Source organism: Diadema setosum, chromosome 5 (assembly GCF_964275005.1).
Source record: "Diadema setosum chromosome 5, eeDiaSeto1, whole genome shotgun sequence".
Lineage (NCBI taxonomy): Eukaryota > Metazoa > Echinodermata > Echinoidea > Diadematoida > Diadematidae > Diadema > Diadema setosum.
Window position 1 is genome coordinate 42,590,862 of NC_092689.1, and position 14,838 is coordinate 42,605,699.

Sequence of the window (14,838 nt, forward strand, 5' to 3'; positions counted from 1 at the left end):
ATCGAACCCCCAAGCTCTATGGATGGCTTCAGCATCCGCCTCACCCAGAACCTTAGATTTTACGGTCATTTTTCCTGACTATATGAGAAGTCTAAAAAAGACAGGCTAACTCTATCGTATTCATTTGGGATAGGTTAGTCGCTGCAAATTGCGCAATTTAATTTGGTAACTTTAACGGATTTTCTGACGGGCAGTGTGACGGGGACGTGAGGAGATTGGGATGGTGTCTCGATAATCATCATGACTTGAGTGTGAAGAGGAAGAAGACTTTGTAGAGAGTGAATTGGGTGAGAAGAAAGGAACCTAGAGTTTACAATGAAACAAATGACCATCGATTGGCACAAAAACATGGATATCTATAAGAAGAGACGGCGAGTTAAAATAGGGAAGACTCGGAGACGAGAGATAGAGAGATGGGGAGACGGGGGAGGTAAGGACGGATTAACACCAGCCTCCGGGTAAGATGAATGCAGCGGCTCTACAGGTGTAAAATGATATCAGTTCCAAGATACAAAATACAATCTCAATAATGATACATGCACACAGCACACATTATATCAAATGCATATGACTACACACACACACACACACGCACACACACACACACACACACTATAAAAGACAGCCATATGTTATGACATAAGATAGTTGTACAGTCGTATAAGATTATACTTATATATATATATATATATATATATATATATATATATATATAATACGTATGCTTATATTGTGTGTAGGTTTGTGTGTCTGTACGTTTATTTAGTTATTCACTTTTACGGAGAGACAGGAGAGAGAGAGAGAAAGAGAGGGAGAGAGGAACAGCAGAGATTTTTATCATAGCTATACACGCTAATTGCATTTGTAACAAGAAATCCCTCCTGCAGATATCATTGACGACATTCATTTCTGTTATTCCCTATGGCCTTACATACAGGTCGCATACAGATCGACACAATTTCTGCTTTTTTAATATCCTGAAAAATAGCGGGGCAGAGTTAGAAGTCCTTCCATTTGGGATTCATACGATTTTCCCCTGATAGACATATTTGCATTGGAAAAGTATTTTCCGCAGCAATGCGATTTAATTTCCGCCTAAGGCCCCCAGACAACGTTCAAGCGATCCCTGCGTTCCTTTATTTCGCAAAGATATTTGCTACAAATGTAATTCTTTCATCCATGAAGCCGGGCTGGTTTGGAAAATTTCCCCGTCATTTCCGAGCTATTCAAATCAAGGAGAATAACTTCATGGCCCAAAATCATTGGTCTTTCTGTCTTTTTTGTGGTCCAAGCATCACCGACATTTACTTTCTCACTTCGAGACCGATACTTTGGAACTGCTTTTTCTGCGAATGTACCCGTGAAAGCTAAAATATTGAATTGGCTAGGATAATTCCTTTCTTTTTTTCATTCCTGATCGCACTGTGTATTTCGTCTTGTATATAACAATTATTACTTACCATATCAGTTGTTATTCAAGTTTGGCTACCACTAAACAGTGATTAATTCGGCGCTTACTTACGTCGATGGAGGGCAATATTTGTCAATCAGTTGCATTGCAGTTGTAATGAAACGCTTGAAATGACTTTGACGTTAGGGGATATTTGATAATCGCCATCAACTAATATGAAAGCTGTGAACTAAGAAGCGAATACACTTGACGTACCACTCATGGACTCTATTTTTGTCTGGCATAGCTTCGAATAAAAAGTTTTACCCATGATTTCTCTTTTGACTCTGGTGTAATATGATGCAAATCACTACCAATATAATACTGCCTTTGACAAAGCACTTATCCAATCGATACTGATCAACGTACTTTACGTTATGAAATTCCCATAACAGCACACCAAAAGAGAAAATAATGATTTCTTAAAATTCCTTTTTAAAACAGACGGTAAAAGTGATAAGTAGAGTTCCTTTGGCTATCCATTCTCACTGTGGACCCACAAGCTGAGAAACAAAAAGACCTTGAAGTTCTGTAACATAATGATATGCTCCTTGTCGTGCTTGTGAAGAGTAATGGTGTTTTTTTTTATTTCGGAGCCTATATTTCTATCTCCCTTAGTCGGGGATGCAGTTATGTCACAAGATCACTTGTTGTTTTATTTTTGCCTTTGTAAGTTCTCATGCCATCCGCTTTTTCTCTTATCGAGCTAAGCGTGCATTTTTGTCCTCAAAACTCATCTCATCGCTATTTCTCTCATTTTTCCCTTATACAGGACCATTATTATCATAATTATCAACTTTGAATATGGGAATGATGTGCTATTTTTGAAAATTGACCAGTGTCAGGACAGTTGTGAGAGGGTCAAAGGCTGGAAGATAAAACAGATTAAACATACACCAGAAACAAGGTATTTTACAGATCCTTGAAATGACTGTGACTCTTGTAAAGCGACCATTTTTAGTTTTTTTTTTCTCTCACTTATAATTGTGTGCATGACAGAATAGACCGTTCTCATTTTCACACGGAAGTTAGTCAATCAGTGTAGGAATACCCCTGCCAAATTACTTTGTTCAAAACCTTTCGTTAAAAAAAAAGTTACCGGGTACACTATTTTGATTGGGAATTTCTTTCTTTATATACATTTATCATCACTATCATCATTATTATTAGGTATCCCTTTCTCACCCTCTCAACACTTATTCAAAAGAACTCTCAGTGATATCATAATATTGCACGACATTACTGTTTTGATGTCGCCAAACCTCTCTGCGATACAAAACTACTTCCAATTTTTTTTTCCATTTTGATAGCAGACAAAATGTGACAAACAATAACAAAATAGATGCCATGTCCCACTTCGTTGACCTTTCAGAGAAAGGGAGAGGAGACAATGATATAACTCAGTTGGTAGACGTAGTGAGTACAGCATTATTGAATTGGACGATAATACCCGATCATTAATCCAATTCTATGTACTTCCGACAGGATTCTATGCGCATTGCAAAGGGTGGATGATAGTGGTCCTGCTTGGAGTGGGATGGTATCTTCTAAGGGAGGTATCTTTCTGGGCAGCAGGTGCCCCGGGGAGAATTGACAAGTTTTGGATGCTTCAGGAGGCAAAGACATCTGGGGGATGGGTTCTGAGCCCGGTGTCTGGAGAGATGAGAGAAGTAATCAAGGGCACGAAGATCCGTGTCGCAGGATGGAAATTAGGCGATTGGAAAGTAAGCTTACTGAGAGACTGAGAGTATAGATGATGCAAAACGCTGTCATAGAAACAAGATGACTGGGAGCGCATCCTATACTAGATTAAGTACAGAAAAGAAGATAATCGTTTATTTCAAGTTCCTGTTAGTGTATCCGCTCTCCTCCGCAGATAGATTTCATCAGGGCTTGTTCAGTATTTCCTTCTGATCCAATATGAAATGTTATTACAAATATCCGGAGTCCCAAATTGAGCACGAAGTATACAAAAAGCACCGACCTAGTTCATTAAAGCGAACAATGTTAGTCCGTTATTGGTCTTATGCATTGGATGTTACCGGCAGCTCTCCGAGTTCAACAGAAAGAAAAAAAAAATGTTCCCCCCTCCTTTTTTTTTTAGCGTCGATATGGGCAGATGTATTCGCTCTTCAGGTGGAATAAGAAGGAAATTCCACATGTATTGCGTTGATAGGAATGTAAATATGATTTCAAGCCGGGAGTTGTCTTCTGTGTGGGACAATGGAATTTCAAAACAACACCCGATCGTTGTCTATACCTCACGTATGACTATTAACACATTGTATATAGTGTACTAATTAATTTTTTTTTCAACTATTGAGCCATACGTTTATTGTGCGAACCAATATAAGTAAGCTGCCAAGCCTGTTGGCCATCAGACAATTATGATTATCTAAATTTTTTTAAGTTCCAAAATTATGTTTCAATTTCAGTTTCAGTTTCAGTAAGTTTTATTTCTCCACTTGTACATAACAGAAAATAAGTATAACAATATCGAACATATTATTCACAAGTCATGAAAATATAAACAAAATTTCGCATTACAAATGTATAATCATGTGAAATAATACATAAATATTATGTTTGTTCATGTGTTGTATATGTCAAACCTTTATTACACTCTCAAAGTGGGCTTTCGTATGGTCGAAAATAATGCTGGAGTCTTGGTTATTTTCTACAATTGAAGATAAAGCGCCGACCTCTTTCGAGGTTAACGGTACTTCAGAAATTAATTCCAGAGTTATGGTAGCTCTATAGAGACAATGAATTGAAAATGATGCTTCATCAGTTTGTTTTAAGATTTCTTATCTTCTTCTATTGTCTCTTTTGACGGCTTTCTTTGATATAATGACCAAGTACAACTAATTTTTCTTACCATTCAATGATATTTGAGACGACTTCTTCATAGCAATATATTTACACTGATAGTCATCGCAGGTTCTAGCTCAAGAAGTGAGCTCATGACGAGAACGTGTTCTGTAAAACCAAAGACTAACACGACAAACTTCTTTATTACGTAGCTTTTACGATTAGTCACACAGTCATCTATGAAACACCCGCCCTCTCCTGCATTTACACCCTTTCTCCCTTTTTGTGAGTAAATCCTTGAGAATAGTTTTCTAATCGTTTTGTCACAAGGATTGTCAAGGGTTGTCATCTCATCAAACATCATGACCTATGTTTATGGTGACGGCCCCTGCAACGTGGACCATGTTATGGAAAAAATAATACAACAATTTACTGTGTACTGTATCATTCTAAATGATTTATTGTTAATTTGTTTATAAAAGTTAATTTTCCCTATAGAAAATCTAATTTGACCGAAATTTCTTTCATTGTTGCATTTTCATTTGTACATTGTATTCTTGAAAATAAAATTGAAATTGAAATCCATATATCTGAGCCAATCATGATTATATCAAGGTATAAAAATGAAATTCTAAATTTTAGATACCTTTCTGTGTTTAGGTTTATTCCTCAACATCAGACAGCTAATGCTCTTTCACCTGTTCACTCTATGTCTCCGTGATTTATCCTTTTTCAAAGCTTCCCTGTGCCTCTTTATTTCCATTGATTCCCTAAACTTCGATTTCATCGTTTTATTTCTATCTCTCTTAGTCGGGGATGCAGTTATGTCACAAGTTCACTTGTCGTTTTATTTTTGCCTTTGTAAGTTCTCATGCCATCCGCTTTCTCTCTTATCGAGCTTAGCGTGCATTTTTGTCCTCAAAACTCATCTCATCGCTATTTCTCTCATTTTCCCCTCTGCTCTTTTTCTTTGCATCATCCGCTTTTTCATTTTCTACTTTCACTCACTGCGCTTTAATAAATCATGCCGTTATAACTCGGGATGAAAAAGCCAGAAATTTGTATTCCCTACAAAAAACCCCTTCGAATTCAAGGATCGTCAAGGTTGATGAATTGTGCCGAAATATATCACAAATCAATTCTTTGTGGCGTTGAAAATGTTCAGCCTTTCGGCTGATTTGATGAGCTGGGATTCATAATTGACTTCCTTCCTTCCTTGTACATGGTGTTTCCTTTCAAAAATTGATTGGTGGAGGAGGGAATCACATTAGGACATCGTCTTCAAAAGGGTTTCCATCTAAATTATGCTCGTTAAAACTATTCCCATTATAACGAGGCCGAGGGAGAAAGCGTTTAGAGGTACAAAGCCAAAATGCCTGACAGAACACTAGGGACCTTGAATACCCTGACTTTTGTCATGAATTCGTCTCTCGCGCATGATTAAAGCTGCGCGAATTTGTCGTCGAAGTACACAAAGGCCCATCACAACAGTTTAGAAGATGAGAGATGGAAATCGTCAACATATTGCAATAAAAATGCCCGGAAACTCGCTAAGCAATCAAAATAATTGTGGATGGAGTGTCACTTGACTTTCGAACAGGCACTGCATGTGTCGCTTGATATCCTTACCTTGACCTCGGTTCTTGGTCATACATGTGGAGTATGATTGGTTGATAATGATGTCACAACGCCTCTATACTTTCCGCATCCTATCTTCTTACTCTCCATCTCCTTCCCCTCCCCATCTTGTCATCACTTGCTCCAACACTTTCTCCTTCAGCGTTCTTCTGTTTCCGTCTTCTTCTTCTTCTTCTTCTTCTCCTCCTCCTTCTTCTTCTTCTTCTCCTCATTCTTCTTCTTTTTCTTTTTTCTCTCTCTACAATTCATCTTCCCTCGCAAGTCTGATCTTCACTTGGTGCTTCTTCTCACGTGTCAAAAAGCACTCTTGACTTCTAAGCATCCAGATTCTGATTAAGCTTTATTTAAACATTTTGTGTCAAAATCACCAAGTACTCTTATCTAAACATTGTTAGTGCTAAAGTCACAAGATATTTCCTTTCATGTCTGGTATTTAATTTGATTATATTAATTGATTTGATATAATTTTCCATAATCATTAATGATATACAAATCAAACTTCAATACAAAACATTGACAAAATTTAGAAGCAGTAGTTCTTCTTGAACTTGCAAAAAGGATGAATACATGTACTAGCAAATTATTATGGAAACCTTAAAGAGCATATCTTGTATAGTGTAGGTTGTGTATAAACGACGTAATGGCTTGAGGTACGGAAAATGGACATAATGACAATTGCTACAATATCTATTCCTTCTTATAGTAACTGCATCATTCAACATACACTGAAATGAGTTGTATTTTAGTCTGAGCTTATCACAGCTGTCTGTTATTCTGTAGAGTCATTTTATGACCACGTAAGACCAATATATTCTGATCGGAATAACTTCAAAAATTGAGTAACTATTCCGGACTAAAGCTGCTGGAAATGATCCGGTTGACGTAAATCAAAGCCTTTCGAAGGTAAGCTGATCAAAGACGCCACTGTACCACGTAACGTCAACTTATGTAATAGCGAACGTGTCCCGAGTTGCCAAGGTTTTGTCACGAGTTGTCAGGAGTTATGAAGTGACTAGCGTGCTCCATTCCATGTTTGATATATACAGTCGTCATCGCATTATTTCTCACAATATTGTATCACTCTTCGACAAAATGACATTTAAAGTCTAAGTGTAAATGTACTCAGGAAGTTAAGAAGTCATCTTCGCACTCTAATTGCACACTCAAAGGTTATAACTTCTATCTACATTTCATTTTGATAAGTCTTCATAAAGAATAAAAGCAGATATTATATTTCATACATCTCTCCCTCTCTCTCTCGCTCTCTCTCTCTCTCACTCTCTCTCTCTATATATATATACATACATATATTTATATATTATATTATATTATATTATATTATATCATATCATGATGATATGATATGACATCATATTATATCATATTATATTATATTATATTGTATTATATTATATTATATTATATTATATTATCCATCGCATCCTGGTCGCTGATGAAGAATGCGATGACTAACCTGTTTGGTGTCTTGTTTCTATATCGTGCGCTTTCCTCGCCAAGATGAAGCGTTTTTAGTCTTATGCCATTTTAGGTTTTTCTCATATTATATCATATCGTCGGCTGAGAATGATAAGGGCGTTAAGTTGCCACAAAACCCATAGTGTTCAAGACCTCATTCTCAACAGACGATATTAGGCACCTATATCATATCATATCATATCATATCATATCATATCATATCATATCATATCATATCATATCATATCATATCATATCATATCATATCATATCATGTCATATACAGAATATATAGGCCTACATAAAGTAGGCTTGTGTATAAATGTGTGTGTGCGTGTGTGTAGGTGTGTATGTTTATATTTCTTCTGGTGTGCTAAACTGATGAGAACCATAAGATGGTTATATATACTCGCCGCAGTAAATATCCTGGTGTTATCTGTCGTCAGTCATTAACATTGACATCTACCTAGCAGGGACAATTTACCCGAGCTCATCTCACATTCTGCATGCATCATCGCATTGCAATCAAGCTATCAATACAAGGAAGAGGAAAATCCAGAGAGAACTGGGTCTTTCTTCACAATATTTCCCGCTAATCGCGTGGCGCTTTGAAAAATCGGTGATTAAAAGGCCGTATGGCGTATTTTGATTGCGCGACGTGGTTAGGCGGGGAAATATGGGGTAGAGTTATTGATTTCGAGCGGGGCTCAACCCACATCTGACTAGTATCTGCTTTAGAAGACTGGTTGGTAGAATCAGAGTGTGTTTATTGATTTGAAAACATGTGACATCGCCCTGAAAATGCGCTGATGAATTATCCATGGATCTCTGCTATCACCCGCCCCGAAAAATCACGATTTACATCCCTTGTAATTGTGTCGCGCAGGTAATGACATTAATTGCTATTAAAATGACCTTCCCTTATTCCCTTTAGAGGATGTGTCTCGCCGAATCCAATCTTACAGGGTAGTCAATGTCATAACCGTCGTAGTTATCTGGGGTGGTGACGCGACTTCCCGCACATTGTTCTTAAAATGTCTAGCATGCTTAATGATCACGGATGAAAGTGTATTCTCTGTCATTTACTGGCGCCAATCAATAGTTTGTAGCTATCAGGGACTTTCCATGTAAGGTTTGATTCATCTCGATAGCTTGAAGCATACTGAAGAAAGAAGAGTGTCACGTGACTACCTGTAAATGCCCATCATAAGTTAGGTTAGTGCGTCGTACCTCAACAAATGCATTTTCTTAACAGTTTGCAAAACTGTCTTGAAGGACGACGCCTTTAGTTTACATAGCTACATTCTGACTGTGGTTTTATTTTCATCCTTTCGTATATTGTTTTAACTTTACCTGTAAACGTACGAGTGGTGACTTTTGATTGCTCTGACGCTGCGTATTATTTCTTTTCTCGAAGGAACTCAACGTAGGAAAGACAATGAGACCCTCCAGTGGAAAATAAATTACGCAGGGTACAAATCCGTCGAAACAATGATGGAGAAACAAAGACATATATATATATATATATATATATATATATATATATATATATATATATATATATATATATATATATATTTGATGTTTTGAGATGTTTAAATAGGCAGATGAACAGATGTGTTTGTATGTCAGTACAAAGATGAGCAAATAGATATATATTATATTTTTATTTTCCATCCAAGTGTGAAACAAAATACAAAGCATGCATTACACAATCATATTGTTTAATCAATTTAAAAAAAAAAATCGCATGACTCAATGTGGATAGTAGAGTTTATGATGATACATGATATGTACAATTAAGTAGAATAACTAAGAAAACCGTGCATATACTTTGAAGGTTGACAGAAAAGTAAGTATGGAAAAGAGTGGTCCACTAAAAAGCAAGGCTTGTAAAGCGTGGATCACTCAAAGCATAATATGTACTGTAACTGCAGGCATATCTTCATCCTTAACAGTAATTATTCTAAAGTTCAAAACATGTGTGGCATATCATAATATAGTAAACTGATATTGTAGAAAAGTATAATAATCCGAGAATAGATTTACCTCATGAGAATGAAAAAGTTGATACTTAATTTTCTAAACGATGACTATGAGCAGCATTAATCAACTAAAAACTTCTCTCAGTCTTAAGCATGTCTGTATTCATAAATATGTTTGTCTGTTTTATATTGCGTGGTAAGGACTGTCATTGTCTCTGTCGTAAGACACCCGACGGCTTTCCGCACGTTGTTAATAAATGGGTAAATCAATACGGCCGTAAACTTGTCAACTACAAATTAGCGCGCCAAATTTATTCCGGTGTTTAATACTCAAAACGCCTGTTAATATTTCTATTGATATAGAATTGCCAATTTGTGGGTTTTCTGAAATCAGATACGGTCGGGGTGCTACTACCGGTGACTGACATGATCTTGATAATGTATCACTGTCCAAAAAGAAGCTAAAAAACAAAGAACTCCCCCTGAGGAGAGAAAAAATACGTAAACCCGATACTAGAGTCTCCATTTCTTGGCATTTGATAAGTTTTGGATCCAATTTCATCCCTTGTGCCTGAATACAAATATGAAGGGCGGGAGCGAATGTATGAATTTTAACGTTCGTTGAGGCAGGTTTCTGAGCCATATCAATTGCGATAATTGGAGGTAATTTGAAATTCCCGTCGGAAGGGGTTTTTGGCATACTTTGAGGTTGAAAATAACAATACGAAGTATAACTGGGATACAAGCAAAAAGGACGTGTTGAATATCTCAAGAAATAAGTTGTTGTTTTTATAGGACGTGTTCGCATACATTGGTCTTGCACCTCTGAAAATATCAAATATCTAATGAATATGAATTAGCAGCATTATAACGCGGAAAATGACACAAGGATGATGGAAAAAGAACATTGCAAAGTTCTGTGAACAAAAAGAAAGTGAATTATGGTAATTCTCTCAAGGTTTTGTAGATAAGTGTTGTGAACAACATTAAATTCAATTCACCAGTTCTAATTTGTTACACACGTCTTGGTGTGAAACAGACATTGAACAAAGCAATAGGTCGAGGAAATAGCTTGACCTGTACTCTTGAAATGACATCACAAACACAACCGTGGACCCTGTTGCATGTAGTTGAGATTAAACATACGTCAGAAAATCACGCAGAAGTCCCTGAATACTCAGTTCTGATTGGCTGATATCTGACTTACGTTTGATTGCATCTTTTCTTTTCTTTTTCTGAAACAGGGTCCAGATCCGTTTGCATCATAGATTTGTTGGTCTTTAGGTGCCTCCCTTCCAGAGTTCACAATACTTGCATTCCTTCGAATTTCAGTAACTGTGAGACTTATCAATTACTGTGCATTCCATGGTGAACATTTGAATCTTGTGCATTTGTTGGTTGTCTCTCTGTATTTATGTTTTATGGATATGAATTCCATGCTTTATTTTGTTGATGGGAAAAATATAAGAATTGGATTTGAATGCAAATATCAATATCTCTGTTAGTCATGATTTTAGATAATAATGAGTAAATATGTACGTATGTACAGAAGATCATTCAAAGATATAGACATTGATAGAGATCGAAAAACTGAGACAGAAAATAAGTTCGATGAAAGGCAAGTTTAGTCTCTGAAGTGCCATGAATATACGATTGGATAAAAGTGCGGAAAGGCGGAGAGGTATTGACGAGGCTTGACCGTAAAGCGACGCCTATCGTTGCCGGGACTGAAGGAAAAGGAAAACAACAACAGAAAGAAATTACGAAAGTGATTACGGCAACAGAAGAGCATGAATCGACGAGGAGATGTAGCTGGTGGAGGACCGAATCGGCACGATTTTTTAATATCCCTCCTTCAGGTTTTTGTGACGGTGGTGTGATCCGGGTTTTGACGGGCTTTCAGCGCCTCACGTTTTCTCACTGCCCCGCCATGCAAACATGGATCTGTGTAGCACCGGGCAGATGAACAACTATTTGCACTTCATATATCCACCTTTTCAGTGAGTCTACGAGTCCATGAGTCTTACACAAAAAATCCGACAAGATGACATGGTCAGAAGAGCTTTCCGATCTTCAAAATCAGTGAGAAAAAAGAAATGGAGACTGACGAACAGGCAGGATGTTGTACGCCTTGAGAAGAAGATGATATCTCTTCAACTTAATTGATAGCGATGTTTTGAAGTGGCATTCATGTCAAGTGCATGTTAATACTGGATGGATGCAGGAGGAATATTCCATCAAAAGGGTGGGAGAACGAAGATGATTCGGTACATAGAACGAGAATAACTTGAATTGGATGGAAACATGCAGTTTCAGTAATATGTAAAATAAACTCACAAGTGGTAATGAGGATGAGAAACGTCCTTTGCTCTTAAAGATTACCCACCCCTCCCCGTGCTTATTGTTTAACCTTTCTGACTTACCTATCTTTTGTTTTCTCCTGAAGATGAACCAAATAATGTTTTATTCTCTGAGAAAGAGAGCATTGTGTTATGTAATAAACAAATAGACAAACAGACAACATGTAACAAGAGGAGAAGAAACAATATCATCAGGACAGAATTGATTTTGTGAGATTACATTGGTGAAAATGAAATGCGTACAGTTGAGAATGAACAATATGATCCGTGAGGTGTCAATAATTATTAGATGAGCGTACCATAATGTTGTATGCATGAAAAGTTTGATATGCTCGGGAAATTGTATTTCTTTTTAAAGAATTATGATCTTAAATTAACTCTTAGCTGTACTGACATTTCGACTGCCGTTTCACAAAACCAATTACGACTTTCCCTTTCCTTTTTTTTTTTGACTTTCGGACAATATCTCCGGCTATTTCAGTCACGATATGGGATGATGGGAGGTAACGCTCCAGGGATCGCGAGCGATACCTCATCCTCCCCGCAGCTCTGGGGGCTCCGAGTCAAACGACTCGCTACTGACATATCGATCGCTATATGGACATCTCATTTTCGAATAATTTGCTTCAAGAAGCGTGACAACCCACATGACAAGTCCAAGACTGGGAATTTCATGCATCGGTAAAGGCTGTAAAGAACGAGTTAAACAATGGGGAGAAGGGGAAATAAAAATTGAGAAGAATTTTGAGCGGTTGACACTGTTCGAAGCACGCCTTCATTGCGGCTCCTCGCGCAATCACCTCCAATGTTTGGCTACGAACAACTGTGCAAATTCGGTGGATAGTAATCTTTTTGAAAAGCGTTATTTTATTCATGATTTGCGTGCATAGTAACTCGATCGGGTTGTCTATTGGGGAGAAACCCGTTGAAGAGTAATAACCGCTAGCTTTCAAACAATGCCATAGGTCGGGTCTTATCTTAGCGCAGAACCCGGATTGCTTATTTGGAGAATCTCGGCTGCTCCGTGTGGAATAAACGACGCTTCCTTTCGGGGGCACAACCCTTTCACACTGCCATGCCACATCGTCGTGTGAAAGATTGGATGGACCGAGGGTGTGGGGTGGTCGGTAAGTTATAAAACAAAACTTTTGCTTTAGTGAGGGTCTAGTCCATTGTCGTTTTCTTACAAGAATAAAAACAGAGTCAAAACTGCACGTTTCGTTCTGAGAGTGGTATCCATAGAGAAGTTGCCCTGCCACTCAACGCAGACCAGTGGTGGATACGTATCTAGTCGTACAGTTGAAAGGGACCACGTTCTCACAATGACTTGTTTGAGCCCAAACTTTTGAATAGTATATCGATGTTTGGTCATTAGTAAACACTTTACGTATGTATCTTACAATAAAGAAAAGAAATGAATTGTTTGTGCGTGCTGGTAAAAAAAAAAATGTCTTCCAGCAAAAAAATGCCACTGCATTCCACCATCAGCACTGACATGTATCATTTTCTTCATTTTCTTATCGACATGCACTAATGTTAGCATTGTGTACAGATGAGTTAATATCTCTCCGTGCATCGTTGTGATTATCATTATCACCACCTGCCCAACAAAGACCATCATCATCGCCATCATCGTCTTCGTCATCATTATCATCATGAACGAAGGACTATCCATTATCAGCTTTCTCGTCAATAATCACTAATGAATGTAATTTACTACAGCTAGTTTGATCTGTGCACCACGTTGATCATCATGAATAGCAACAACACCATCACCAGCACTATTACCTCCATCATTAAATCATCATCACATCAACAACACCATCACCACCACTACTACCTACATCATCACATCAACAACACCATCACTACCACTATTACCTCCATCATCACACCATCATCATCACATCAACAACACCATCACTACCTCCAACATCACACAATCATCATCACATCAGCAACACCATCACTACCTCCATCATCACACCATCATCATCACATCAACAACACCATCACAACTACTACCTCCATCATCGTCATCATCATCACATCAACAACACCATCACCACCCATACTACCTCCATCATCACATCATCCTCATCCTCATTACCATCATCATCATCATCATCATCATCATCAATAACAACGCCATTACCACCACCACTACATCCATCATCACATCGTCATCATCACAGCAACAACGCCATCACCATCACTACCACCACCACCACCATCATCTCAACGTCATCATCATCATCAGCAGCATCATAATTATCATCATAATCATCATCACCACTACCAACATCATTATCATCATCATCCTCATCATCATCATTAAACATCATTATCATTGTTATCATCATCAGCAGTAGCAGCAGCACCATCACCCAGCACTACTACCATCATCATCTCATCAACATCATCATCAGCAGCATTATAATCGCCATTATCATTACCATCATCATCATGATCATTATCATATTCTTACTAATATTCACTATCACTTTTCGCACCATAGCCACTATGAATATTAATCTTTTCTATAGCTTAGTAGTCTCTGTGTGTGAAATCTCTGATCATTATCTTTAAACTTACACGAACACCAACACCATTACAATCATCATCAAATCCATTTCCGCAAACAATCATAAAATCTGATTACACCAGAGACATCATTAATGATATTATATCTATTTTATTCATTCATTATTACGACACCCTGCGCTGGAAAGTCTGCTCTGCAATTACATGGCTTGTTTCTATTTTGTTTTGTGGACATTGCTACAGTATAATGCCAAACAACTCTCGCAAAAAAGCGATTTTAAAAGGTCTCAATACAAACCCTTATATACAAACAGCAAGACCTAAATAATTTGTACAATATCATTTTTTATCATTATAGTCGCACTCCTTAATATCTTAAAGGGAACGCAAACCCAAAGGGCAATGTGGATTGAGTGAAAGTAGTAACATTAGGAGAATACATCAGTGAAAGTTTGAGGAAAATCGGACAATCGATGCAAAACTTATGAATTTTTAAAATTTTGGTGTTGGAACTGCTGGGTAAGGAGACTACTGGAGGTTATGAGTTATGAGTTATGAGGTTATGAGTGGACTA